Genomic DNA, 18,618 nt, shown 5'->3' on the forward strand with positions numbered 1-18,618 from the left:
TTCCTCTGCACAGGTGAGGCTGCAATTGTGACTGCACATTCATTCAGCATTTCTCTAGTTGTTCTAATTCTAACATTAGTCATTGGTTACATAAAGGAAAATTACCAGATCATTCAGATCTTTACAAATGCTGATCTTTTAATTCATGTTATATGGTAATTTTTTGAATTTGAATTGGCAAAGGAAACTAATGTTTGGAAAAAAAAATTATGTCTAAAGAACATGTAATGTACAGTGCATTTTTGCATGTAGGAATTATCTTTACTACATATTTCTGATTTTTTTTTTTTTTTTTTTAACAGCTATAAAGTTAACAGTATTAGTGTTTGCATTTTTAAACGATAACTTAATTGTTCACTTAGAATGAGAATGAAGGAAAGAAAAAAAATCACTAGGTTGATTGGTTGAAAAGGGACAGTTGGTAGATTCAACCCTATAATGAAAATTCTCACTTTTATTCTATCAAAGTAGATCGCGTGCAGGTCACGTCTGTGAGTCGCGCTGCAAGTCGTGCCGCCCCCTGTGTGAACCGAGCCTTACTCTTGTGGTCATTGGGAAGAATTCCCACCTTACAGATAGTTAAAAAGATCAATGGTGTCAGTGGTAACTTATCTGAGACAGAAATTAATCAAGGAACCCATAGCAACCTCTGGAGAAACCTTAGTTGACAAACCCTGTGCTAGGCTATGGTTTAGTAATTCCTTTATTAATGTTATAGTGTAGCACCCTCAACCTTAGGTAGGCACGTGCTAGGTGTAGGTTTTGTGTAAGCTGCCAGCACAGGTAAATTTAAGAAGGCCTATGCTGTGAGCTAGGTCTGTTTGTTTTGATCTGGGGGCAGGGGAGGGGTTTAGTATAGCAGCAGGTGACTGATATGTGCCTCAGTTCTTGGGTGCCTCCTCTGTTTCCAGGGAGAAGGTTCTGGAAAAGGGACATGGCAGAGAGCTGGAGTGCCATGTGGTGCATGTGGGAGCTCCGACCAATCCCCAACTAGGACTCCTTCATATACCCATGGTCAACTTGCTGTGGGAGGAGTTGTCGGCTGCATGATAGAGTGTTAGACTGTTTGTGTCTGAGGGAACCCCCTTTCTTGGGGGGGTGTACCTCAGGCAGGGTGCTCGGGGCTGGGAGGGAGCCTCTCCTTACACGGTTATGGAGAGGTGTCTGGGAACAGGAGCCAGAAAGGACAGCTGGTCAGCACGTCCTGAGTAAAGTCATTCAGGAGGGATCCAGGCCAGGTGTCGGTGACTGGAAATCACAGTGGAAAGCTCTGGAAGAGACATGCCAGGAGTTGGATGTAGAGCCAGAGCCCCCCCACTGTGAGGCAGCCCCACACTTGCCAGCAGCCATTTGAGGGCTCCAGTATGCATTCCTCATCCTCCCCGGTAGTTCCGCCACTGGCTAGCCTCTTCCTCTGCACAGGTGAGGCTGCATTGTGCACGGGTCACGCTGCATTGGGCACAGGTGAGACTGCATTGGGCACAGGTGAGGCTGTATTGGGCATGGGTCACGATGCATTGGGCACAGGTGAGGCTGCATTGGGCACAGGTGAGGCTGTATTGGGCACGGGCAGGCCACGCTGCATTGGGCACAGGTGAGACCACATTGGGCACAGGTGAGGCTGCATTGGACACAGGCAGGTCACGCTGCATTGGGCACAGGTGAGGCTACATTGGGCACAGGGGAGGGTGCTTTGGGCACAGGCCACACTGCATTGGGCATAGGTGAGGCTGTATTGGGCACTGGACAGGCTGCATTGGGCACAAGTGGGCACAGGTGAGGCAGTATTGGGCATGGGCAGGCCACGCTGCATTGGGAACAGGCAGGCCACATTGGGTACAGGTGAGAATTATTGAAGCGCTAACACCAGCTGTTTGGAGTATCTTTATCTGTTGATTGTTATACGTTCTGGAATATGTATATTGCTATTGTGGTGTAGGATCTGGGCCTGTTGTCCCTCCATCCCTTTTCTTTGCTTCCTTCCTTCTTTCCTCCTTCATCTCAGACTCGAACCACACCCCCTTTGAGCCACGCATTTTAAACCACGCCCACTATTTAATTTAAGCCCTGCCATTTTTTGTGGGGGGGGGCTGTTTGAAGGGGGGGGGCCCATACAACATTTTGCTATGGGGCCCTGTGATTTCTAGTTACACCCCTGTATATATATATATATATATATATATATATATATATATATATATAGTATATTTTATTTTATTTTATTTTTATTTTTTTATTTTATTTTTTTGGTTGAACTGGATGGACTTGTGTCTTTTTTCAACCTGACTAACTATGTAACTATGTAATAATGCGCAGAGGCAGCGTCCTGCACAGGCGGAGCTCTGCGGTGTGATTCAGTCGGTGTGCTGCCTCTAAGCTGGCCCCCGGAGGGCATCCTGCCTCGTTGGACATGTGCCTTCTCCTCCTCCTCCTCTTCTCTCCTACCAGGCACCCACGTGGAGTCAGTGCCCTCATCATCCCCTCCCTCTTCATCGCTGTAGCAAACCTGGCAGTATGCTGCAGCTTGTGGAACATGACTGCCAGATTGCTGTCCTTCTTGAGCATCCCCTCTCTCTGCATTCACGCTGCTGCCTTCCTCTAGCTGAGTGTCATCATCAGAGCCTACAAAACACTGGACATCCTCCTGGAGCATGTACCCAACACTGTGCTCAAAGAGTTCAGGAGACTCTTCAGGAGGACGTGGTGGGTCTAGGGAAGGAGTCACTGATGATGACATTGAGACGAGGGAAGACGATGCGTTGGCAGCTGCTTTGCTAGTACCCTGAGACTGGGTGAGAGAGGATGAGGAGGATGAAGAGGGCTTGGTCATCCACTCTACCAAGTCATTGGCATGTTGCGGCTCAACATGTCCAGCTGCCGAAAAGAAGGACAAGCGTGTCCCATGGCCACGTGCTGATGACGATGCACCGCGTCCACGACCAGCACTGTTGTCTCTAGACACAGAGCCTGCTTGCCCTCTTTTATCGGCTCGCGCCTGTCTGCCTCTCCTTGCTGGCCTTCCAGACATGGTAATGGCCTGAAGGGAGTTGGGTAAAACAGCAATTGGGTAGTGCATATTGTGCTGGAGGCACAAAACACCCACTAACTCCTGCAGATGCCTTTATTATAGAACACCAGCAATAAAGGGTAGATAAAGGGGTATACTGTACTGGAGGCACACAACACCCACTAAGCCCTGCAGATGGCTCTATCAGAGAACAGCAATAAAGGGTAGATACAGGTGTATATTGTGCTGGAGGCACACAACACCCACTAACTCCTGAAGATGCCTTTATTATAGAACACCTGCAATAAAGGGTAGATGAAGTGGTATACTGTACTGGAGGCACACAACACCCACTAAGCCCTGCAGATGGCTCTATTAGAGAACAGCAATAAAGGGTAGATACAGGTGTATATTGTGCTGGAGGCACACAACACCCACTAACTCCTGCAGATGCCTTTATTATAGAACACCAGCAATAAAGGGTAAATACAGATGTATACTATGCTGTGCTGGAGGCACACACAACTTCCAATAACTCCTGCAGATGGCAGATGGCTCAAATAGAGAAGAGCTATGTAGGTGGATATAGCGGTGTGTACTGGGTACAGAGCACGCAGACAGCACGCACAAGCTCCTAACACTGACTGCAAGCTCTATTATAAAAGATATATCGCTAGCTATATAGGTGAGGTGACTATAACGGTGTATACTGCAGTCAGGGCACGCAGACAACAACCACTACAGAAGAGCAAGAACGAAAAATCGGCCGATAACGATCGGTGTACACTGTGTTGAAGGTACACAGAACACCCACTAACTGCTTCAGACGCCAACACACTACACAAGGCCGCTGCGCTGGCGGCCTTATATAGTGTGGGGCGTGTACTACACAGCCTGAGCTATGATTGGCCACAGGCATCCTGCCTGTGGCCAATCATGGCTCTCCTCGCTGCCGGCGCTGTGATTGGTCAAGCATGCGGGGTCACAGTGCATGCTTGGCAAATCATGAGCCAGCAATGCACTGCGCCATCGCAGTGCATTGTGGGCCGTGAGCACCACACGAATTTGGCGCGAATGGCCCATAACGTTCGGAATCCGCCGAACGGACGAACAGCCGATGTTCGAGTCGAACGTATGTTCGACTCGAACAGAAGCTCATCCCTACCCAGGAATTAGCAGCAGACTGGGGGCAGCAGTGTTGCATCAGGGGGCTGAGTGGAGCTGTGGGTGTAGTAAGATGACCGCCCAGTACAGCAGGTAGGCCGCAGCCTCAGATTAGAGTAATAGGCCGCAATCCGGGGAAGGTCCAGGGCCTCTCACAGGATCCCCGCCGTGCTCAGCTGCAGGGAGGGTGGCAACCAAGGTAGCAGCTTAGGTTGTTACACAGGCCCCTGGTCTCCCCAGACACTCACCGGAATGTGGAGCAGCTGAGGCCTGCCGGTGCACCGATCATCCGTCTCTCTCCGCGGTCCGCCGGGGGCTGCGAGGATCAGTTATGCCTGGCGCCGTGACAATCGGTGGCCTCCGAGGTCCCGGGAGGCCCGCTGCAGCTGAGGAAGATGCCGCTCTGCCTCCGGGGCTGTGCGGAACGGTGCGGCGAAGTGTAGGCCTCAAGATGGTGCCGGTATAGTGTGCCGCAGGACCGGCAAAAAATTCCCCGCTGACGGTGGGGCAAACACGCAAATTTCTACACAAGCAGATGTCCAGGAGTGACTCCTCTCCACTGGGCCCTGAAAAAGCTCCTTTTAGCGTGCCTGCAAGGTGGATGGAAGCAGATTGTGCTCGGGCGGTGAGGAGCTCAGACTCCACACGTCTGTGCACTCTCGCTGTCGGACACACCCTCCCATCAGTGGTGGTATCCCTAGTGGACGAGAGCGATGTCCTCGTCTCAGACCCAGTGGCCATTGCCGAGATGTTCCGGAAATATTATACGGATCTGTATACCTCCCGTGTGGAGGTCACAGCCCAGGAGACCCGAACATTCTTACAGGATGCACCGTTCCCGCAACTGTTTGTGGCTCAGGCCTCAGAGTTGGAGGCCCTGGTCACTCTTCAGGAGGTTGAGGTGGCACTCTCGTCCCTAGCAGCATCCAAGGCCCCTGAGCAAGACGGGTTACCGTTAGATTTTTATGCAGCATACTCCGAGGTGCTGGCCCCCGAGCTTCTAAATCTGTACAATTACCTGTTTGAATCCAAGTCCCTGCCGGATACCCTCCGCCAAGCAACGATCATTGTGATTCCAAAACCAGGCAAGGACCTGCATCTTCCCGACTCATACCATCCGATCTCACTGCTCCAGGTGGATATAAAAATATTAGCTAAAATATTAGCGTCTCGTTAAACCCGCTTATTTTATCCCTAATTCACCCAGACCAAACGGGGTTTATGCCTGGCAAGAACACTGCAATGAACATCCGTAGACTCCACATGAGTTTGCAAGCTTGCCATGAGACAGTAGGTACAAGGGCCGTGATAGCATTAGATGCGGCTAAGGCATTCAACTCCGTAGAGTGGGAGTATTCAACGATTCGGTTTTGGCCCCAACTTCATAAAATGGGTTAGAGTTCTGTATTTCTCTCCAGAGGCTCGAGTAGCAATGAACGGGCAGTTGCCGCTCCCCTGCCCCTGGGGCGGGGAACTAGGCAGGGGTGCCCGTTGTCCCCAATCCTGTATGCCCTAGCTGTGGAGCCACTGGCTATATCCCTCAGGACAAATGCGAACATTAAAGGGCTCAGGATGGGTTCCCTGGTGGAGACGGTGAGCATGTACGTGGACGACATGCTCCTGTACTTAGAGGATGAGGGGCCGTCTCTACGGGCCACCCTCCGTACCATCAAGGATTTTGTTAAGCATTCAGGCCTTAGCATAAACTGGACAAAGTCACAGATCCTCCCCCTAGACATGTTTCCACCAACGCAAGACGCAGCTACTCTCCCATTGCGAAGGGTGTCCTCCATCCAGTACTTGGGTATCCAGATTACCAGGGAGCCCTGAGAATACCTATCTAACAACATAGAGCCACTGATCTCTTATTTAAAAACCAAGACTCAAGCCTGGGCTAGGGTCCCCCTAGGAGTAATGGGAAAGATCAACTTAGTGAAAATGATTTTTTGCCTAAGTTCCTTTACAAATTCTGGCACTCGCCAATTATCATTCCCCTTAAAAAAAATTTAAACTCTGGACACTATCCTTAATACTTTCATCTGGGGCTCCGGAAGACATAAATTGACTTGGAACACCCTCAAGAATCCCTCTGATCAGGGGGAGGCGGCACTCCCAGACTTCCACTCATACTATATTGCTGCCCAGCTCTCCCATTTCATAGGCGGTGTGGGAAATTGCTCAGAAGCTGATCGGGGCAAACTGGGTACACTCCCATACACCCTTATGGCACAACCCTCAACTGGGGGAGCTCCAACGACTGCCGGGTATAGGTTTGTGGGCTTCCAGGGGCATTGTGTACCTGCACCAAGTAATCACTCCTCTGGGTGTACGTAGCTTCCAGACGCTGCAGGGGGGATTTGGGATACCTTTACATATGATATTCCGCTATGCCCAGCTATCCCATGCCCTCCGGGCTCAATATGCAGAGGGATCCCAAACCCCCAAGAGTTATCCCTGGTGGGCGTTATAGTTGGGGAGGAACCCTCTAAACTAATATCCACCATTTATGACTCTCTTAGAATACGCTCAGTGTCTAGAATTGCTGAAGTAGCAAAGCATAGGTGGGAAGAGGAGGTAGGTCCACTGGAGAGTGAGGAATGGGAGGAGATCCTTGAAAATGTCAAACGGGTTTCCCCTAGGTTATCAGACAGGTTGACTCAATTGTATATTTTACACAAATCATATCTCACGCCAGCAAAAATCTGTAAATACAAATCCTCTCAAGATCCGCGGTGTCTACGGTGCGAGGGCCACCCATGTACATTTTATCACTTGATATGGTCCTGCCCGGACGTCCAGGCATTTTGGTTACAGGTCATTCAGTTTCTACATGATCATATGGGTTCCCCCCTCCAAATAGATCTTAAAACCTGTTTGTTGGGCTTTGTGTTGGATGTTCCGACTGACCTATCCTATACTGTTTTTTTTTAAAAGAGACTTTGTTTAGCGCAAGGAAGCTGATTGCTAAATTATGGTTACGCTCTGAACCTCTAACACTCAGGGCTTGGATAGTGGAGGTGAATCTAACATTGCCACTGAAGAAAGTCATATATACACATAGAGGGTTCCCAAACAAGTATAACAAGATTCGGGACCGGTGGCTCAACAGCCCGGACAACTGTATAGACTAGCCTTGCTTGACCACTCTTAGACACCTGGGAGAGCTACAGTACATGGACCACTCCAATTGAAATATATCAGGTGCTCTGACGGGCTGATTATTGTATGACGTGGTAGGGGTTGGACGGGTGGGGCAGTGAAGGTTAATGTAGTTTTTCTTCAATATGGTGCCTAACCCTTGGGTGATGTTGTAGTCCCTCGACCCCCCTTGAGGATGCATTGTTTATCGATACTGAGACTTGTCAGGGCAATTCTATATTTTATGTTTTCTTTGGCAAAAAGTAAGCGGCAATATGTACAACAGCTAAAAATTGACCTGTTGCCTGACACGCCGGCCGGCGAAATTATAGTGGATCGTGTGCACAGGCTTCCAAAACCACCACAGCTTCCAGATAAAATTCTGCGTAATGTCATAGTGCGTATCCACTTCTTCCACGTCAAAGATAACCAGATGCGATTTGCAAGACACAATTTGCCTCTGTCTAACCCTTATGCAGGCCTGGCAATTTATGCAGACTTATCCCAACACACTATGCTGGCAAGAAAGAAGCTAGTACCCCTCACCAAAATACTAAGGAACTACCATCTGGCATACTGCTGTGGATTTCAGACTAAACTCCTCACTACTAAAAAAGGTCGCACTTTTACTGTGAGATCACTGGAGGAAGGCCTTAAGCTTCTAAAGAGATGGGATCTCCTCCCGGGAGAAGAAGAAGAAGCGTTCAAACTCAACACACCAGGACACGTTTCGCCGGACTGGACCCAAATTAACGCAACTTGAAACCTGCTTCTGGGTACTCTTTATGCTTACCACACACAGGCCCCTCTTATTCGAGGCTGGGACCATTGCTGGAGGCTAGGAGCTAATACCCTCCAGTAATTCATTGCGATATTTTTCGCACAATAAGGTACAATTCCTTACTTTTTTATGTTGTTTCTACTGTTCAGTTGCTAACGTCTTTTGTTCTCCTTTTTATGTTATACTGCATATGGCTATGCACGGAATACAATTTGAAATTTCTCTGGACTACAAAGGGTGCAGTCTGCTTGGGACTGAATCAACATGCAATGACTGTGGAAATACTCAAATTCTACCAGCAGGTATATGGGCTAGTATCTATATGCTTCCCACATTGAAACCACGCTTATGCATGAACCCTTTCTGGTTAGTCAATGGTTCTTTAATTTAAATTACTGAATGCACCTGGCCTTAATAGCCCCTTCAAGAGAAGGGCGATGTGGCAACAAGGAAAGGCCTTGCATGGTGACATTGTGTGCATCCAAGAGATGCATTTTGCGATATAGAAACAGCCACTATGCTCTAATAGACTCTATCCACATGTTTTCACAGCATCGGGCCCTAAGAAAAAATGTGGAGTGTTAATGGCGATCATTCACAATGTTGCCTTCAAACTTCACAACATAGTTAAAGATGTAGCCGGGAGGTTTATTATTCTGGTTTGTGAACTAAATAATGTCCTGTATACCTTAATTAATCTCTATGCTTCAAACACCAGACAACTTACTTTTCTGAATGCTCTCAGAAGAAGGGTTGAGACGGTTAAGAAAGGCTTAGAGATATATTGTAGGCATTTTAATTGTGTTCCAAATAAACAGTTGGATTGCTCTGCCCCGCAACAATCAGCATGCAGCAAAATCCAACTGTTTCTACATTCAATGGATATGTATGATATATGGCGATGTGTTAACTCTGAGGAAAGGGATTTCACTTATTATTTGGCTTTCCAGAAATCATACTCAAGAATTGATTTGTTTATCTCTGATATAACAGTGTTAAAAAATGTTATATCAGCTACAATTCATTCTATCACTTGGTCTGATCATGCGCCGATCTCTGTATCAATTAAAGAACAAAACACAGAATCACCAGTGCATTTATGGCAGAATAATACATCTATATTTGTCAATCCAAGATACAGGAGTAGGCTACATGATCAGATCAAGGATTTTTTTACCAATAATGTCAATCCTGAAACCTGTTTTCTCACTCTGGTGCTCTCAAAGCATACAGCAGAGGCCTGCTCATTCAAGCGGCATTGAGAGAAAAGAGGAGGAAGTCATTAATACTGTCAACTTTACTATCTAAACTTAAAAATTTTGAATTGTAACACAAAGCAAATCCCTCACCTCAGCTCTACTCTGCACTGTACCAAACTAGACAGGATATACTCATGAGCCATTTATTCCAGCGAGCTGTGGCCACAACAGAGTTCCCAGAAGAAATGCTCCAAGCAGTAATAGTAGCTCTCCCAAAACCAAGAAAAAAAACAGACCAGACCCAAAACTTTCACCCTATCTCCCTGCTTAACACGGACTTAAAGATATACTCAAAAATCATAGCAAACCGGTTAGCAGAGGTGACCCCCAAGTTGATTGGGGCCGACCAGGTGGGATTCCTGAAAGGCAGGCAAGCCCCAGATGGAGCCCGTAGAATGTACAATCTAATCAAAATTGCGGAAAACCGAAAGACACCTACAGTGTTTTTAACACTAGATGCAGAGAAAACGTTTAATCGGGTCCACTGGGGATATTTAAGAGCAATACTTTCAAAGTTTGGCTTTGTGGGTCCTATCTGTTTGGCCGTAATGGCACTATATACAGTCCCAAGGGCTCGTGTGTACACCTCCAACGCAATGTTGGAAAAATTTCATATCACCAATGAGACACATCAAGGGTGTGCATTATCTCCTCTGATGTTCTCATTGGTGATGGAACCAGAGATTATCAGACAAGATACACAAATTAAAGGTATACGCATAGCAGGAGTAAATAATAATAAATAATAATAATAATAGTAATAAAATCGGCCTATTCGCGGACGACGTAGTGCTCACCCTGACTTCCCCGAAAAACTCACTTGACAAAGTTAGAGAACTACTAGAACACTATGGCACTATCTCATACTATAAACTTAATTTTGGCAAATCTTCTATCCTCCCTATCCATATACATGCCCCAACATTCAATCTGTTAAAGGCAAAATTCCCCTTCCAATGGGCCACCAAAACGCTACAGTATTGAGGAATCTAGCATTCCCCTCCGAATCCACATACGAGTATAACTACCCTGCCCTTATAAATAAAATCAAACATGATTTGACACATATTTCTGCACATCAACTCACCTGGCTAGGAAGAATAGCCGCTTTAAAAATTATAGTTTTGCCAAAGATAATATACTACGTCCGTACCATCCCTTTCAGTTTACCAAAATCCTTTTTCACTATCACAGACAAGATATTTAGGAATTTTATATGGGTGGGCAAAATGGCAAAACTTTCCTACCCTATATTACTTAGACCAAGACAAAAAGGCGGATTGGGAGTCCCTAACTTATATAAGTATCACCTTGCGGCACTGCTGGACCAGGCCAAGTCCTGGTTCGATAAGGATTCAAACAAATGCTGGGTACAAATAGAAGGAGCAGTGGTTGCTAATAGAGACTTGCCCTCACTACTGCTAGCTGCCTCTACACAGAAACCTATATATTATCCCCAGTTCCCAACAATAGATGCAACTATCATTGTTTGGAAAACTTTCAACTAACAAAAGGGTAACAAGGAGCACCTGCTTAGAAAAGACATCACTTTAGGAATGTTTGAATACATTATTCCCTCTTTAAAACTTCACAAAGGTGTTTACTCTAAACAAGACACATACACTCAGCTTCTAGCCAAACGACCTTCCAAGACATCCTTTACTGATATTCAACTGCACCACTACCATCTTAAAAACCCTCTTATCTCCTGTACAGTACAATTTGATGTATGGGAATACTTATGCTCCCAAATCCAAAAACCTAAAGGTCTTTCTTGGTTCTACAAAAAGCTGCAGGAAAGCCCTCCTTATACCAAAATGTCAAGTATGACGAATTTGGAAAAGGATCTTAAGAAGCCGTATGCCTTGTCGGAATGGGATAAAGCGACCCAAGCTACTTACAAATACACCCGTTGCACCAACCAATGGGAGACATCATCCAAAATACTACATAGGAGCTACTTAACACCAGTGAGACTTGCACAGGTCTTCAAAGACACCGACAGGTATTCTTGGAGAAACTGCAGAGCTATGGGGACCCTGTTCCATATACTATGGGAATGTAAATCGGTAAGGAGTTTCTGGAACTCAATATTTAATTTTTTTGCAAAATTTACAGGTACTAACATCCGTGAAGATCCTGCCTTAGCCCTCCTCAGCCTAGGGATTAACAATATACCCAAAAAATACAGATGTGTATACATCCAAGTCTTCATGGAAGCTCTCCTAACTATCACATCAAAATGGAAGTTGGATGCAGCGCCAAACTTATTGGAAGTATTGAACAGAATCAAAAAGCAATACTTCTATGAGAAATGCTTTGCTTACGCCTTTAATATGGTTCCCTCATTCACAACTAACTGGGAGCCATGGTCCACTAGATTTCCAGAGACTCCACCGTGATAGGCTGGAATTACTCTAGTAAAAGATTTAATGACATTGATTAGCATTTTCAAGGTGGTAACTTTAAGGTTTCCCTTTTTTGTTTTTTTATATAGTAATAGTTTCTCCTTTATCCTAATGTTTTACTCTAAAATTATTTTGGGGTTCACGTTTCAATGCTTTATTGTATTAGAAGTGCAGGCATGGACAACTACACTGCAATGTAATACTACAAGTCATTGGGGGTTATAGAACTATCTATTTCAGGGGCTCAAATATATAGAGGCATGGTGGGGGGTTGGGGTCCCCGACCCTGGCGCAGCTAGTTCCCATTTGGGGTGCCTGGGGGGGTCTCGCCTTTCCTTCAAACCAAAAGTACGAGACATGACAAAATGCCTCCCTTACCTGGAATATGCAGGCTATGGACTAAGATGTATGTTATAGTGCAAAGATACTTAAGGAACTTGATATACAATATAATAATTGAATGTAAGTGAACTTCATGTTTGTTTTATTTTGAAACTCCAATAAAAAACATAAAAAATAAAAATCAGATCCAAATCAGATATTAGGGGAATAGAAATCCAGAATCATATGTATAAAGTCGCAGCTTTTGTGGATGACATGCGTCTTTTCCTCTCAGAACCCCATATCTCTATACTCAATCTTGTAGAAGAGCATTTTCAATTATCAATTATTATCAAATCTAAAAATCAATCACTCAAAATTGAATGCCCTCAGCATCACACTACCCCCAAGTTCAGTAGAAATTTGCAAAAAAAACTTCCCCTTCATATGGGCCAATCATATTACATATCTTGGAATCGAAATAACTACAAATTTTAAATGATCTCTTCAAACTTAACTTCACACCAATTCTAAAATAAACACATGATGATTTAAAAAGATGGAATTCTTTAAACGTATCTTGGTTTGGAACAGCTTCTCTAATAAAAATGACAATCTTACTCCGATTTCTCTATGTCATGTAAAGAAAATTCCCATTAGACTACCATCATCATTCTTTGATTCCTTTTGAAAAGCATGCTCTACCTTCATATGGAGGAGTCAAATTCACTAGACTTAATCTACCCAAAAATAAAGGGGGGGTTGCATTACCTGATCTAAAGAAATATCATTGTAATGGATGTGATCATGAGTGTTATAAGTGAAATGCCTATTTCTGGTACTCTTATAGATATAAGTGCTTATCTTTCATTATCAGTTATCAACCTTAATCATACTCATTTAATCATAATTAAGATGTCTGCCAGCTTCTCCCTTCATGTGAAACTGCAAGAGTTAAAAGAAAGAGAGCAACGTCAAAGAGAAGAATTGCGCCTGTTCTCGGCCACCGTGACAGTACAACCAAGAGGAAGGGGGCTGGGAACAAGACTCTATTTTAGCTACTGTAGCTTCCTTTTACCTTTTTAAGACATGACCCAGCTAAAAAGCTTATCCTTCATCACAATAAAGAATATGTATAATTTGTGGTTTGTACACGCTGTCTTTTATCTAATTTTTGATTTGATAGTAAGATATCCGGCTTATGGTATATCAGCCGGAGTTCAGAAAATAAAAAGGAGAAGTATCTGAATACTGAAATAAGTGTGTGTCAGTGTCTGACTTCAAGTGTGCACACTCTTATATTAAGGATTAATTTGGCCAGGGGGACAGAAACAAGGTACCGAGCTGTTCTAGTTCGGGTCCAAAACATCATCAAGCAGCCCTACTAGCATGAATAGTAGACTGGAATGTCCACCAGACAGTTAAGGACTGGGTGTCCTTAGAGCAACAGCAATTCTCCCAACAGATTACGTCTCTACCATGGATACAACCAAAAAATCACTCAAAAAATATCAAAGCCCACCCTCTAACAGGCCCTACACTAGAAATCTTTCACAGCACCTTTAAAAAAAATGAATCCATCTCCTTGGCTCAGCCCCCTCACACCACTTATAAACAACCCTGATTTCGCCCCATGTCTAGAACAAAACTTCCTGTCAAATTTCTGGCCACATACAGAAATACAGAAATCCTGGTCAAACGTTTCTTTAAGAATAAGAAACTCCTGGCCAGAGATGAACTAAACAAAGACAATATTCCAAACCTGGTTCCACAATGGACTTATGGTATATACAAATCAGACACTTTCTGACTAGAAGTGAGACAGCCCAAGCATGGAAAAGACACCTCACGACGTTAGAGGATATATGTACAAAAAAACACCCACCAAGACATATTATATCTATTCTTTACAATTCGCTTTTTGGGGGCAAAATTGAGTTCTCCAGTGCGTTGTGTCAAGCTTGCGAACAAGACCTTGATATAAATCTAACAGAAGGAAACTGGGAAACAATATTAACCACTTCAATACCAGGCACTTAAACACCTTCCTGCCCAGACCAATTTTGAGCTTTCAGCGCTGTCGCACTTTGAATGACAATTGCTCAGTCATGCTACACTGTACCCAAATGAAATTTTTATAATTTTTTTCCCACAAATAGAGCTTTCTTTTGGTGGTATTTGATCACCTCTACGGTTTTTATTTTTTGCGCTACAAATAAAAAAATACCGAAAATTTTGAAAAAAAAAATGTTTTTTTTTGTTTCAGTTTCAAAACTTTGTAAATAAGTACGTTTTCTCCTTCACTGATGGGCACTGATGGGGCTACACTGATGGGCACTGATAAGGCGGCACTGATGGGCACCAATGATGTGGCACCAATGAAGTGGCACTGATGAGGTGGCATTGATGGACACTGATATGTGGCACTGATAGGCGACACTGATAGGCGGCACTGATGGGCGACACGGATGGGCGACACGGATGGACACTGATAGGTGGCACAAATTGGCACTGATAGCTGGCACGGATTGGCATGGATGGGTGGCACAGATGGGCATGGATAGGTGGCACAGATGGGCATGGATAGGTGGCACAGATGGGCATGGATAGGCAGCACAGATGGGCATGGGTGGGCACTGATAGGTGGCACAGGTTGGCACTGATAGGCGGCACAGGTGGGCACTCATAGGCGGCATTGGTGTTATACTGTACTAATGGATGCCAATCAGTGCCAAACAATAATGCATGCCAATCAGTGATGCCCATTGTGGGCACTGATTGGCATCCATTATGGGCACTGATTGGCATCCATTGTGCTGACTGGCATCCCTGGTGGTCTAGGGAGGATTACCTTTTCCCTGGTGGTCTAGTGTCGTCCCTGGTGGTCCAGTGTGGGCATCCTCGGGGGGGCTGTGCTGATAATCGATCAGCACAGACCCCCCCTGTCAGAGGAGCAGCCGATCGGCTCTCCTCTACTCGTGTCTGACAGACGCGAGTGAGGAAAAGCCGATCACCGGCTCTTCCCATTTAGTCGGAGACTCTTTACCGAGATCGTAGTTGCCGGGTGTCAGACTGACACCCCGCAACAACGATCGCCGCGATGGAATTTCCGACACACAAAGTTTGAGAGCTGGATCTCACATTTTCCGACAACAAAATCCGATCGCATAAATTCCGAACGTGTGTAGACAAGTCCGACACACAAAGTGCCACACATGCTCAGAATAAATTATGAGACGGAAGCTCTCGGTCTGGTAAAACTAGCGTTCATAATGGATATAGCACATTTGTCACGCTGCAATGTTAAAAATTGTTTAATGCAGCGCATTCTCTTTTTCTTTATAATGCTAGAAGAATTAAGTTGTTTTGATGCTCATATTCACACAGACGTCTCACAAACTTCTTTCTTTATTTCTCCTGATTTCATGAATATAATATTTTTTTTTTTTTTTAATTGTAATTTTTATTGAGAGAATTTTTATAGAATATGAAAAGATACAGAACTGGCAATAGACAAGGAAAGTCTGGAACATACCGTATTGGAGAGACTGATATAACCTCATAGTGACTACAGGTATACAGTAGCAGTCAAAGAATAAAAATAAATAACTAAAAGAAAACAAAGCAAAACAAAACACATAAAGGAAAAAAAAACAACAGAAAAGTATTACGTAAAACAATATTAAAATAAAAAGAAAGACTGAGAGACATCGTATATTTCGTAATGCAGAGGTTGGGGTCTTGAACTGGTGCTTGAATAACATGACTAATATCTGACAAAAGAGGGCTACATACCACTATAAATTTCCTCAAGAGATAAGGTAAGCTTCGAGTGGCCGTTGGGCCAGTAGAAAAAGACTTAAAGTACCGACAAGATACAAAACATTGGGGAGCGAGAAGGCCAGGGAACACTAGGAGATGGACAAAGACCAGGTGGCTAGGGGTACCAAGGGCACCTGTGGGAGCCCAAAGATCGAGGTATCCCAGGGGGCCCAAATCACGCCAAACCGGTCGGTCCCATCTTCCACCATAGCCGTCAAATGTTCCATTCTGCGTATGTCCTTGATGGTTTGTATCAGCTGAGTCTGGGTTGGGGGCTGAGTAGATAACCAATTAGAGGGGATAGCTCTTTTAGCAGCAAGCAGCACATAGAAGGCTAATTTATTAGCTGCCTTCCCCAACTCTGGAAAGGGAAGGCCTAGGAGAAGGTGGACAGGATCCAATGGAATGGGGGTGTCAAAAATCTGCTGGAGCATGTGAGATACCATGGACCAGAAAGGAGTAATTAGAGCACATTGCCAGAAGATATGATAATGTGTTCCCTTGGTCCTCCCACACCTCCAGCACATGGGAGAAAGAGAGGGGTCATACCGATGAATAACCTCGGGGGTCCTATACCAGAACAGTAGGACTTTATATGCTGTCTCTCTCTGTGCCACGCATCTGGAAATTTTAGAGGTGGAGGACCAAATTCTGGACCATTGTGGGAGAGTGATTTGTTGATTAAGGAGCTGCGTCCATTTGTCCATGTAGAAGTGGGATAGGGCAGTGAGAGAGGACCTCTGCTGAAGTATACGGTAAATACTAGAGATAAGCTTTGCTTGGTAGGGGCCCTGGGAGCAGAGCAGCTCAAAAGGCGTCGGTGTGGTGAGGGAGAGAGAGGGGGAAAGAGTTGAAAAGTAGTGAGTTATCTGGAGGTACGAATACCGCATGTGGTTTGGGAGTTGACTGTCAGTTTGGAGGGCCGAAAAGGGTTTAAGTTTACGCGTGACAGGGTGTACGAAGTGGCGGAGTTGGAACAGTCCCTCTTTAGCCCAGGGAAACATACGAACATGCGAAAGACTGTCAAGAACTAAAGGATTAAACAGCACATTAGAGAGGGGAGGACAGGGTGATGACAATGCAAATTTGGAAGAGCAGGAACTCCACAGTCTAAGTGTGAACAACATGGGACCCAGGCAGAGATCCAGAAGCCCGGGGTCCCCCATTGTTCCTGGCGACCACGCCAAGGAGCAAGGATGGGTCGGATATAGGGAACATATCTCAATCTCCGTCCAGCAATTCGGAGGTCTCAGGCAAGACCAAAACACTATCGGGTGCAAATGAGATGCCAGATAGTATTTGTAGACGTCCGGGGCACCCATGCCCCCCTGATCCTTGGGGGCAAAAACCACCGAACGGGCCACTCTATGGGCCCTGCCATTCCAAATAAATTTCAAGAACCAGCGCTTAAGTAACTTAATCTGTGACATTGGGATGGGGACAGGCAAGGTTTCAAAATAATATAACAGTTTTGGCATGATGGACATTTTTAGCACATTCATTCGGCCTATCCAGGACAGAGGAAGGGAGGTCCATCGGGATAACATACTGTTGATAGACTTAAACAAAGGGATGTAATTGGTCGGGTAGAGGGAGGAGTAGGATGTCGTTAGCTGGACCCCAAGATATTTGAAGGACGAAGTGCACCATCGGTAGGGGAATGTATTTTGCAGACGCAGAAGTTCCTCCGGAGGAACATGGAGGGGGAGGGCCTCCGTCTTTGCCGTGTTGACCTTATAGCCTGATAGGGAACTAAATTGAGTGAGTAGGGCATGCAGGGAAGGGAGGGAAATGTGGGGACTGGTCAGAGTAAGGAGGACGTCATCCGCAAATAAGGATAATTTATACTCCCTTTGCCGCATGGGTACCCCCTTGATATCAGGGTGAGATCTGATAGCCTCTGTCAGGGGTTCTAGGCAGAGTATAAAGAGGAGCGGGGAGAGACGGCAACCCTGTCTCGTCCCGTTTGTCATAGGGAATGAATGGGAGGTGAAAGACACTAGTCGGACCTGGGAAGAGGGGTTGGAGTATAGGGATTGTAGTGCGGAGAGAAAGGGTCCCCTTAAGCCAAATCTAGTGAGGGTTGCGAACATGTAGGGCCAGCTTAACCTGTCAAACCCTGTTCAGCATGTCAATTAGGTCTATAGTTCGCCGGGTGTTGTCATCCGCATGTCTGGTAGGAACGAAGCCCACCTGGTCTCTGTCTATGAGCTTCATCAGGAATTGGGATAAACGGTTGGCGAGGATTTTTGTAAATAATTTGTAGTCTGAATTTAAAAGGGCTATAGGTCTGTAGTTGTCTGGTTGGGTCGGGTCCTTGTCCTGTTTAGGTATGACCGTGATGAAGGAGTGAAGAAAATGTTGGTGAGGGGACTTACCTAAAAGTAGCGAGTTATACAGGGTCACTAGATGAGGCGACAGGATGGGGAGGAAGTGTTTGTAATAGGTGTATGGGAGGCCATCCGGACCTGGAGCTTTGTGGGAGGGGAGAGCCTTAACGGTGTTGTCCACCTCATCCTCTGTAACGGGCACATTTAGTATATGCAGATCCGAATCTGACAACTGGGGGAGCTTCAGGCCCGACATGAACTCCTCAAAAGCAGCCATATCAAATGTAGGATGTTGTGCAGGGGTTAGGCAATTATACAGTTTGTTATAGAAGTCGCCAAACACCTGGGTCATTGTCTGGGGGCAGAAAGTGGGGGACCCGTCAGGGAG

This window comes from Lithobates pipiens, unplaced genomic scaffold (assembly GCF_037356315.1).
Source record: "Lithobates pipiens isolate NorthernLeopardFrog02 unplaced genomic scaffold, aLitPip1_a1.2 Scaffold_22, whole genome shotgun sequence".
NCBI lineage: Eukaryota > Metazoa > Chordata > Amphibia > Anura > Ranidae > Lithobates > Lithobates pipiens.